Here is a 9,791-nt window from a genome sequence, read left to right as displayed (position 1 = left end):
AGCAGAGGTGGGGGGAGGGTATAGGAAACTTTCGGGATAGCATTTGAAATGTAAATAAAGAAAATAATAATAATTAAAAAATAAATAAATAAAAATAAATAAATAAATAAATATATGACTATCTTCCCTCATTAAAAAAAAAAAAAGAGAATGGCATTCAGTCATAACAGTTGGCAAATGTATAACGCCCCCTCATCTGGCATAAGGAAATAATAATCTGCATAAGTGGACTTGGTGCTTCTTAGATGGTCTCGCCATCATGATGCTGTGAAACATTTCTTCAGCTCCAAACAGGCAGCAGAGGCAGGCACTGCTATCTCTCCTCTAGAGATGGGCAAAGAGGCCAGGTGGTTTCCCAGGCTTTCCCAGACGCAGTGGAATATGGCTTCTGATTCCTGAGCCAATCCTCATGCTCAAGTCTTGGCATTACCAACACTTGCCTTTTTGAGATCTATTCCAGCATTTTGTTCATATTTAATTCTTTCTTTCCTTCTTTCTTCTTCCTCCCCTTCTTCCTCCTCTTCTTTTTCTTCCTTCTCCTCTTCCTCCTCCTCCTCCTCCTCTTCTTCTACCTCCTCTTTCTTTAGTTTTGCAAGACCATCCAGCTTCCCACCTTTGATTCTAAAAGCTTACTTCTTCCTCCTTCCATATTCTATCGAAATTGACCAACCTTTCCAAGCCTTTACATTTGATTTTCAACACTACATGGAGCCGACTAGGTGAACTGTCAATGAACTACCTGGGTGTGTTAACGGATAGATTACTTAGCCAAGATCCTGACCGGACAGATTAACAGTCTATGATACCTTCAAATTTTAATTATTTCTTTTATGTTTTTGAGATTGTAATATAATTATATCATTATCTCCTTCCCTTCTTCCTTCAAACCTTCTCATTTACCTCTCCCTGATCTCTTTCAAATTCATGGCCTCATTTTTCATTAGTTGTTGTTACATACATATATGTACATTCATAGACATATATACTCCTAAATACATAAATACAACCTGCTCAGTCTGTATAGTATTACTTGTATGCATCTATGCGACTTGTATGTACAATTTAAAGCTTGAAAAATATTCCCTTAACATGTAACATCTAACATATTTTAACTGTAACAAAAATTCATAAGGTTGATGAAATCTCTTTTCACATAATGAAAGAGAATCTGGGGCTAGCTGGGGATCACATTATAGCATAGCTGAGGTGGGACTCGGACTTGTGAACATGCTATTGTGTTTGTTTCTGTTTCTTGCAGTGCTGGGGATCGACTTTGGGGGCTCTGGGCACGTCAATCAGGCACTATACCACTGAACTGCTTGCCTTGACTTTGCTTCTCGACACAGAGTCTGAATGAATAGTTTAGGCTAGCCTTGAGCTTGCTATGCAGACTAGGGTGGCCCTGGACCATCCTTTATTCAGCCTCCACCTCCTGAGTGCTGGGATTACAGATGTGCTCCATCCTGCTGTTTCCATCTTTTGCTGGATGTTCTTCCACACAGTCAAACTTACTCAATATCTAGAATTCTTTATCTCCCTCCATTTCTTAATACTCAAAGATATGTGTCTTCCTTTCTTTGGCTAGCCTCCCCTTGATAGTGCCTCAAGAGAGGTGGGGCCTGAGCATCAGCGGAAGCTGTTCCTTTTATCTTACTGTGTCTTTTAAAAAATACTCACTGTTGGGCTGGAGAGATGGTTCATCAGTTAAGAGCACTGACTGTTCTTCCAGAGGTCCTGAGTTCAATTCCTACCAACTACATGGTGGCTCCCAAGCATCTGAAATATACTCTAATGGTGTGTATGGAGACAGCGACAGTGTACTCACATACATAAAAGAAATCATTCTTTTTTTTTTTAAAAAAAATACTTACTATTAACCCAGAGAGTGGGGAGAGAGAGAGAGAGAGAGAGAGAGAGAGAGAGAGAGAGAGAGAGAGGGAATGAATATGCATGATTTGGATGTATGTATACTGCAGCATGTTTGACAGAGGGAAAGTTTATGTGCTTGGCTCTAGCCTCCATCTTTATGTCTGTCCCAGGAATTGAACTTGGGGTGTAGCATCAGGCAGCAGGGGCTTTTACTTACCGAGCACCTCACTAGCCTGCTGGGATTTTTCATTTTTCCTTCTGTGAAAATCAAAGTGTTCATTACATTCATTTCCCTGTTTTAAAAGTCCAATGAACGGATCATTTTATCTCCCCACCACATTCCCTTGCAAATGTATTGGTAAACCGGGTGTGAGCGTGAATGCTAGCCATCCCAGCACTTGGGAAGGGATATGAAGGGAATCAGAGTTTGGAGCGATCCTTGGAGACTTAGTGAGTTTGAGGCTAGTCTTGAACCCTGTTCATTTGCACACAACCTATTACCTGCTGTCTGTGCTATTTTAGATCCACTTCGTTAGGTACCTGGGGGGGAGGATTGGTGAAGGAGACAGACAAGGTTCTTGTCCTTGAGGAGTTTCTTACCTGATCAGAGGGACCCTCAAAGCATCTAGCTGGCTATTTTTACTGTAATGAACTATGAAGTGAATGACTTATCTAGAGTCACAAAGTAAGAAGTAGCAGAGAAGGGACTGGGGATTCTGGGTCTTTTCTTTACTGGTTTGAAGTCTATTTCCTGTGAGTTTCATGAAACATGCTCGGCACTGATTCTAAGGGTCTCTGCTCAGCGTTTAGCCCTGAGATCTGATCCTGTATCCCATCTCTGTGCCGTGCCACTAGGAACTAACAACTAAACTTAGCCAGAAGCCAACCTCTTTGGGTCTGTCTTTTAACACAATTGAAAACTCAGGAGTCTAGTGAAGGATTAGATTCCTAGGGCAGTAGCCAGCCATAGGGAGCCCTGCTTTGCCCAACAAAACAAAAACAGGCAAACAAACACCCACAACCTTCTCGTTCTTATGCTCCTGGGACCAGTCTGTCTCCACTGCCAGCCTGCATGTGTTTGCACAGCCTCGATGCCATGTCTACCCCTTGTCCTTCTCCAAATAAGGCTCTTCAACAGCAGCCTGCAGCCCTGTCTCTTATCAGGGGTTTCTACTGATACCTTCTGCCCTGGAAACCTTCACTCCTCCTTGAGTCTGGCTTCTGGAGGCGAGACAATGGACATTTGCTTAGGGCATGGTATGAGGTCAACCCCATGCAGGTCATACCTGCATGGTGCATCATCTCTGGCTGCTCGGAAATCCGGGATGCTTACATCAGTGCCCACATTTGGGCATCTGTAAACAGTGCATGCCACTGTTTACCACAGCCTTGTGATTTTTAAACTTGCTTTCAAGTACCACAGGCACAGAGTCATAAAAGTCCACTAGTCCTCCAAGGTTTCTAAAGAGTGGTCCACGGTCTCCCTCAACCAGTCTCAAAGCCGTCTCCCTCTCCACGAGAAAGCACTCTGAGCTTGACTAATGACTTCTTCTGGAATTTACTTATCTCCAAATGACATGTTTATAATGCTACATCCCGATCTTTCAGTCCAGGCGTTATCTGTTGACTTCATAAACCTCATGGAAAATAAGGACTTGGCTGAATTTGGTTTACCCTTTCCTCTACTTTCTATATGTGCCCGCCCACCCTGTATCCCCTGTGTGCCTGATCCAATTATGGTTTAATTGTGGGTATATCAATAGTGTAGCTTCAAAATGCCTAGGTCAGAAACCCTTTACAATAAAAACTTTGAAAATCTGGAGAAATTAAGGAAGATGGTGGTAGATGGGGGATCCTTCTATTTTTCATGGGATATATTATTATTGAGAAAATGGCTCCCCTACCAAGAGACCTAAGGCTCAGCATGATCTCCGTCAATCCCTACAACATCCTCCACTGAGTTCAGAACAAACCTAGAGTTCATACAGAAAACCCCTGAGTAGCCCAAACACTAAGCAGGATAGGCAATGTCAGTGATATCACAGTATTTTGTAGTAGCAAAACCACCTTGGTATTGACACAAAAAACAGACTCGGAGATCAGTGCAGTAGAATAAAGGACCCAGCAATAAAACCCAGCGAGAGCCACTTCATTTTAGACAAAGATGTTGAAAATACGCATCGGAGAAAAGGTAGTTTGTTTTTTTAACAGTGTTGGGAAAACTGGATGCCCACATGCAGAGGAATGAAACTGGACTCCCCTCTCTTGCCCTATGTAAAGATCAATTCAAACTAGATGAGAGACTTTAATGTATAATAAGATCAAAGCCCTGAAGGCGGCTAGGAAAAACACTTCAGGATGCAGAGACATCAGCGAGGCCTTTTTCCAAAACAGGCTGCAATAGCTCAGGAAACAATTGCAAAATCGGACAAATACAATTTCACGGAATTAAAAGCTTCCACGGAGCAAGGGAAACCATCGCAGAAAGGAAGAAACGATCTCAACAGAATGGAGGGGATCTTTGCTAACGATTCATCCAATGGAGAGCTAATAGCTGAGGATATAAAGAAATAATAAAAAGAAACAAACAGAAAAAGAGTCAAGCAATAAACAGGCAAATTAATGGATCAGGCAGTTCTCAGAGGAACTATCGGTCCAATAAGTATTTTAAAGTATTTGAAATCCTTAGCCTTCAGGGATATTCAAAACTGTACTGACATTTCTCAGAATGTCAGAATGGCTGTTATCAAGAACAGAAGCAGATGCTGGTCAAGGATGTGGGGGGTGAGGGGTGGCAGAGAAACACTTATACATTGCTGGTGGGAATGGAAATTAGTACAACCGCTATGGAAACCCACAAGTTAAAATTAGAACCACACCCTCTAATCTAGCACCACCATTCACGGGAGTTACACCTAAGAAAAATCAGAGGCAGCAAACTCTAGATACCTGAGCATCCATGATTATTGCAACACTGCTCACAGCTGCCCAGGCGCAGAACCAGCCTAGATGCCCATCGACAGACGGATCAATAGTAAAAGTGTGATATGAGAAACAGGTGACTCTCTGAGAGTTCCATGCCAGTCAGGGCTACAGAGTGAGACCCTATCTAAAAAACTAACAGTAAAAGAGAAATTACAAAACCATAGTGACGTAGGCAATAGAGTTTTCCACTGGTTGTGTGTACTATAGAATTTTATTTGGCTACAGAATTGTATGATATCTGCAGGAAAATAAGCCAGAGAATGTGCGTGAAGCAAAATAAGGCACAGTTAGGCAAACGTCATGTGTTTTCCCTCGGGTGCCATATGTAGACTGTAAAATATATACATACAGAAAACATGAAGACAGGTGTGGTAGCCCACACTTAAAAGCATTTGGAGGGTGAAGGCTGAGGGTCTGGAGTTCAAGGGCAGCCATGGTGACACAGCAAGTTTGACACCAGGTTAGATTGTATGAGAGTCTGTCAAAAGGAAGGAAGGAAAGGAAGGGAGGGAGGGAGGGAGGGAGGAGGAGGGAGGGAAGGAGGGAGAGAGGGAAAGAAGGAAGGGTTGAAAGTAGAAGAAAGACCCCTATGGAATGAGAGATGGGTTTATAAGGAAGTAGAGAAAGAATAATAGGAGGGAGAGTGGGTGATAGGGAATGAATATAGGAGAGATGTATTGATAGGCATGTATGACGATGTAAAAAATACTGTTTTCAGTTGTTAAAAACCACACACTACTCTTACAGAGCACCACCATTCAATTCCCAGCACCCACATTGGGTGGCTCCCTGGCACCTGTAGCCACTCCAGCTCTTGGAGGATTTCCTGTCTCTGGCCTTGACAGATACTGTAGTGCACATGCATGGGGTCTCTCTCTCTCTCTCTCTCTCTCTCACACACACACACACACACACACACACACACAATCAAAAATAATAAGATAAAGATTTTAAAAGAACCCTATTATTTTTTATATCTACTAAAAATAAATACTCAATGCAGTGTTTATTATTTTGCCCAGGCCTATATCAATCACCATTGAGCCTCTCAGTCAGCTACAATGGCTTTTCCTCTCTGCTGTGTTTTTGTTTTGATTATCTTGTTTCCCCATGCATTTGTGTTCCTAGGGTCTTATCAACAGTCCCTCTAATCACCTAATCTCTGCCCGTTATTATCTCGATCCCTTTTCAATGTGTGGCTCTCAAGATTGTCTTAAACCTGTGCTCCTACCCCAAGGACCTGCTGTGTGGCTGCCATGCTGGAATCTACCACCACCACCACCACCACCACCACCACCATCACCACCACCACCACCAGGGGAATCCCCTTGCCTCCTTCCTGTGAAGTTCGTCTGCTTCCTGGACTCCCCGACTCCTCATAGTGTGCTCTCCCCTTCCTTCTCCTTCATGGCATATGTGCTGTGGGAGCTTCCTGAGAGGATATGCAAGACCCTGTCCTTCAAAGTCTCGCCTGTCTGAGGTAGCTAATGCTTGGTTTCAAATCCACTTCCAGGGGAGAAGCCATCCTGCCTCAGAAGAACGTGGCCTTTATCTTCCAGCACAGCCCGTGGCCTTGGAGCCTCCAGAGCTGCTGTTGAGGAGACCGAAGCCGTTCTGACCCCTGACTCTGTGCGGGACGCTGCAGGAATTCTTTGTCTCAGCATTAGGAAATGTCTCTGTGAGATGCCTATCATCTTGGCCACTCAGGGTCCCTTTCATACTGAAAACTCACATCCTTTGGCTCTGGGATGTTTTCTTCAATTGTCTCATTTCCTTTGTTGTGCTTCTAAAATCCCTGTTATTCTGACATTCCGATGAATTTTGCATCTGTTCATTCCTAGTTCTCTCCCTGCCCTTTCACTTGACTTTCTGGGAAATGTCTTCACTCTGTCCTCTTGACAGGACATTAAGAATTTGATTTCCGCAGGCTGTGCTGGAGAAAGGCCTGAAGGTGCGGGAGTATGAGTTGTGGAAAAATAACTTCTCAGATACTGGAAACTTTGGTTTTGGAATTCGGGAAAACATTGACCTGGGCATCAAATATGACCCAAGCATTGGTATCTACGGTCTGGACTTCTATGTGGTGCTGGCTAGGCCAGGGTTAAGCATTGCAGACAAGAAGCGCAGAACAGGCTGCATTGGGGCCAAGCACAGAATCAGCAAGAGGAGGCCATGCACTGGTTCCAGCAGAAGTATGACAGGATCATCCTTCCTGGGAAATAAATTCTATCTAAAAAGCCAATAAAATTTTCTCAGAAATGAAAAAAAAAAAGAATTTTATTTCCTAAGAACTGCTGTGTAGACTTGCTACAGACAATTGTTCATTTCAATTTTAGATATCTGATATATTAGTGAGATTTTAAATATTACAAAATTAATTAATGATTACCTAGTAGCACTGTAATAAAACTCCCTGAGTATAAACTCCCTGATAATCTCGAGTGCTATATAGTAGGTCCATGTGTCAAAGGCTTAGTCCCCAACTCATGGTACTCATTAAGGTCGTATACATTAGGGGTGAGGCTTAGTGAGCTTAGGTCCCCAGGGAACAGAGTAAATGTTCTGATTCTCTCTGACCTATGCATGGGCTCCCATTCCTTCATGCTACCAAGACAGGTACAGTGTCACTACTCGCTCACAGCACTAGAGCTAGTCAGTCATGACACCCCCCCCCCCAATTTGCCAAATCAACCTTTCCTTTTAAAAACTTGATTGTCTTGCCTATTTTGCTGGACCAGTGGAAATCTGAGAAACATGCTAAACTATAACATTCGTAACAAATTTCTTCTAGGTTTTGTAGTGTTCTTCTCTTGCTTAATTTTTTTTTTTAAAAAAAGAAATAAGCCTTTCTTTCCATCTTTCTCAAATTCAGCAGGCTGACTTGGTTGCTTTGAGGGGATTAGTCAAAGAGACCGAATCCCATATCCTCATCTGATTCCTCTGACGCTTCCTTAGCTTCAGCCTTAGCAGGGGCTGAGGTAGCAGCAGGGGCAGCAGCCACAAACGCAGATGGATCAGTCAGGAAGGCCTTGGCCTTTTCAGCAAGTGGGAAGGTGTACTCAGTTTCCACAGACAACGCCAGGGCGCGCTTGTACCCATTGGTGATGGAGTGCAACACCGAGGCAACAGTCGGGTACTCGATCTGCAGACACAAGCTGGCCACGCTACGGACACCCTCGAGGAAGCGAGAGTGTGGAGTCTTCTCTGTGATGGCCAACATTTCTGGGTTATAAATGCTGCCGTTGTCAAACCCCTGCTGGATGATGAGCCGGAAGGAGAAGGGGGAGATGTTCAGCATGTTCAGCAGTATGGCCTCGCTGGCTCCCACCTTGTCTCCAGTCTTTATCAGCTGTGCATCACTCAGAATTTCAATGGTGCCTCTGGAGATTTTGATGGTGATGCCCAAAGCCTGGAAGAAGGAGGTCTTCTAAGACCCCAGACCAGTGTTCTGAGCTGGCACAGTGACCTCACACGGGGCAATGGCACCAGCTCGAGCAGCAGCTGAAACCTTATTGGCCAATAGCATATCCCTAATCTCAGTGAGGTCCTCCTTGGTGAACACGAAGCCCACGTCCACCCGGATGTGAGGCAGTGGTTTCTCCAAAGCTGGGTTGCTCTCCAGGTGCCCCCGATGGCCTTGCGCATCATGTATTCTTGCCCATCAGCACCACAGCCTTCCCTCGGAGGGAGATGGGGATCTGTTGCATCTGCTTGGAGCCCACGTTGTCTGCTCCCACAATGAAGCATTTTGGGTAATCATTCAAAATTTGGATGATCTTAAGGAAGTAGTTGGACTTCCAGGTTGCCCTGCCTTCCCTGGGCATCACGGTGGTGCATCAGGGATTGCCACGCAGGGTTTAAAGCGGATGTCACTCTAATGAGGACACCTGGCAAGAGCCTCTTGCTGAATTTATAATGAGTACAGTCCAGACTGTTTATCTTGAGGTCATTTGCCAATTTACAAACAAAATCTTATTCTCAGAAAATTGTAATGTCATCTGGGAAAACACCTTAAAAAACAAACAAACAGAACTTACTAGAATCATGAGAGATTATTAGGAAACTATTAGAAAAAATATTATAACACTTAGATGACTAGTTTTCAGTTGATTGATACTCTCAAAAACTGGGGTAAATGGCCTATACATACTTAAGTATATGCGTGGATACCTTTTGGTACATATATATTCCTGAAACCACTATCATAGTCCAAATATCAGTCTCTTCCCAGATTCTCCCATGCTCCTTGGTAAATTTTACTCTCTGGGCTTCGCCCAGCCATGCCTAGACTTGTGTCTTCCCTTCTGTTACAATGAATTCAGTTGCATTCCCTGGACTCAAATGGAACCAGGCAGAATAATCTCATTTTTTCATGTACCTCTTACGGGTGGCTCTGGAGTCCACACTTGACTATCTAGGTGAGAAATCACCATCTTCCTCTATGCCCTTTTTCTTCTACATGTTCCCTGTCTTCCTCCACATGTGATCGGGAATCACGGCCTTCAGCAATCTAGTCTTCTGTATGAGCCTGGCTTCAGGAAAGACCTAAATACACACAGCAGAGACTGATATGAGCTGTTCTCTTGTTGGTTGTGCAGTGCTATAGAATTGAACCCAGACCCTCAGGCACACCGAGGCAGCACTGAGTCACCAAGCCACATCCCGAGGCTCTTGACAGAAGTCTATACATGTGATTTGGGTATTTCATATGGCTTTTGTGTCATTTTATAAAAGACAGAAATTGCGTGAACTTACAGAAGACATATTTCCTGTGTCTAAAAGCAAAACAAAACAAAGTTCCAAAAAGGAGTTCCCAAACAGTAACGGTGAGTTTGAAGAGCTTGTCCCTAAGCCTGAAGCACACCTTCACACATGTCCCTAGGCCTTTGCATACTGGAATACTTATTTAGAACTGGCAGGATGAATTGAAATGCCCT

General features: G+C 43.7%; 1 pseudogene; it reads right to left on the bottom strand.

The window, feature by feature from the left end:
- Positions 1-7,731: 7,731 nt before the first annotated feature.
- LOC110327001 lies at positions 7,732-8,678 on the bottom strand (annotated as a pseudogene).
- Positions 8,679-9,791: the final 1,113 nt, after the last annotated feature.

The sequence above is a fragment of the Mus pahari genome, chromosome 9 (assembly GCF_900095145.1).
Source record: "Mus pahari chromosome 9, PAHARI_EIJ_v1.1, whole genome shotgun sequence".
In the NCBI taxonomy this organism is placed as follows: Eukaryota; Metazoa; Chordata; class Mammalia; order Rodentia; family Muridae; genus Mus; species Mus pahari.
The sequence above is the reverse complement of the archived record's forward strand: the minus strand, read 5'-3'. Positions and strand labels throughout refer to the sequence as shown.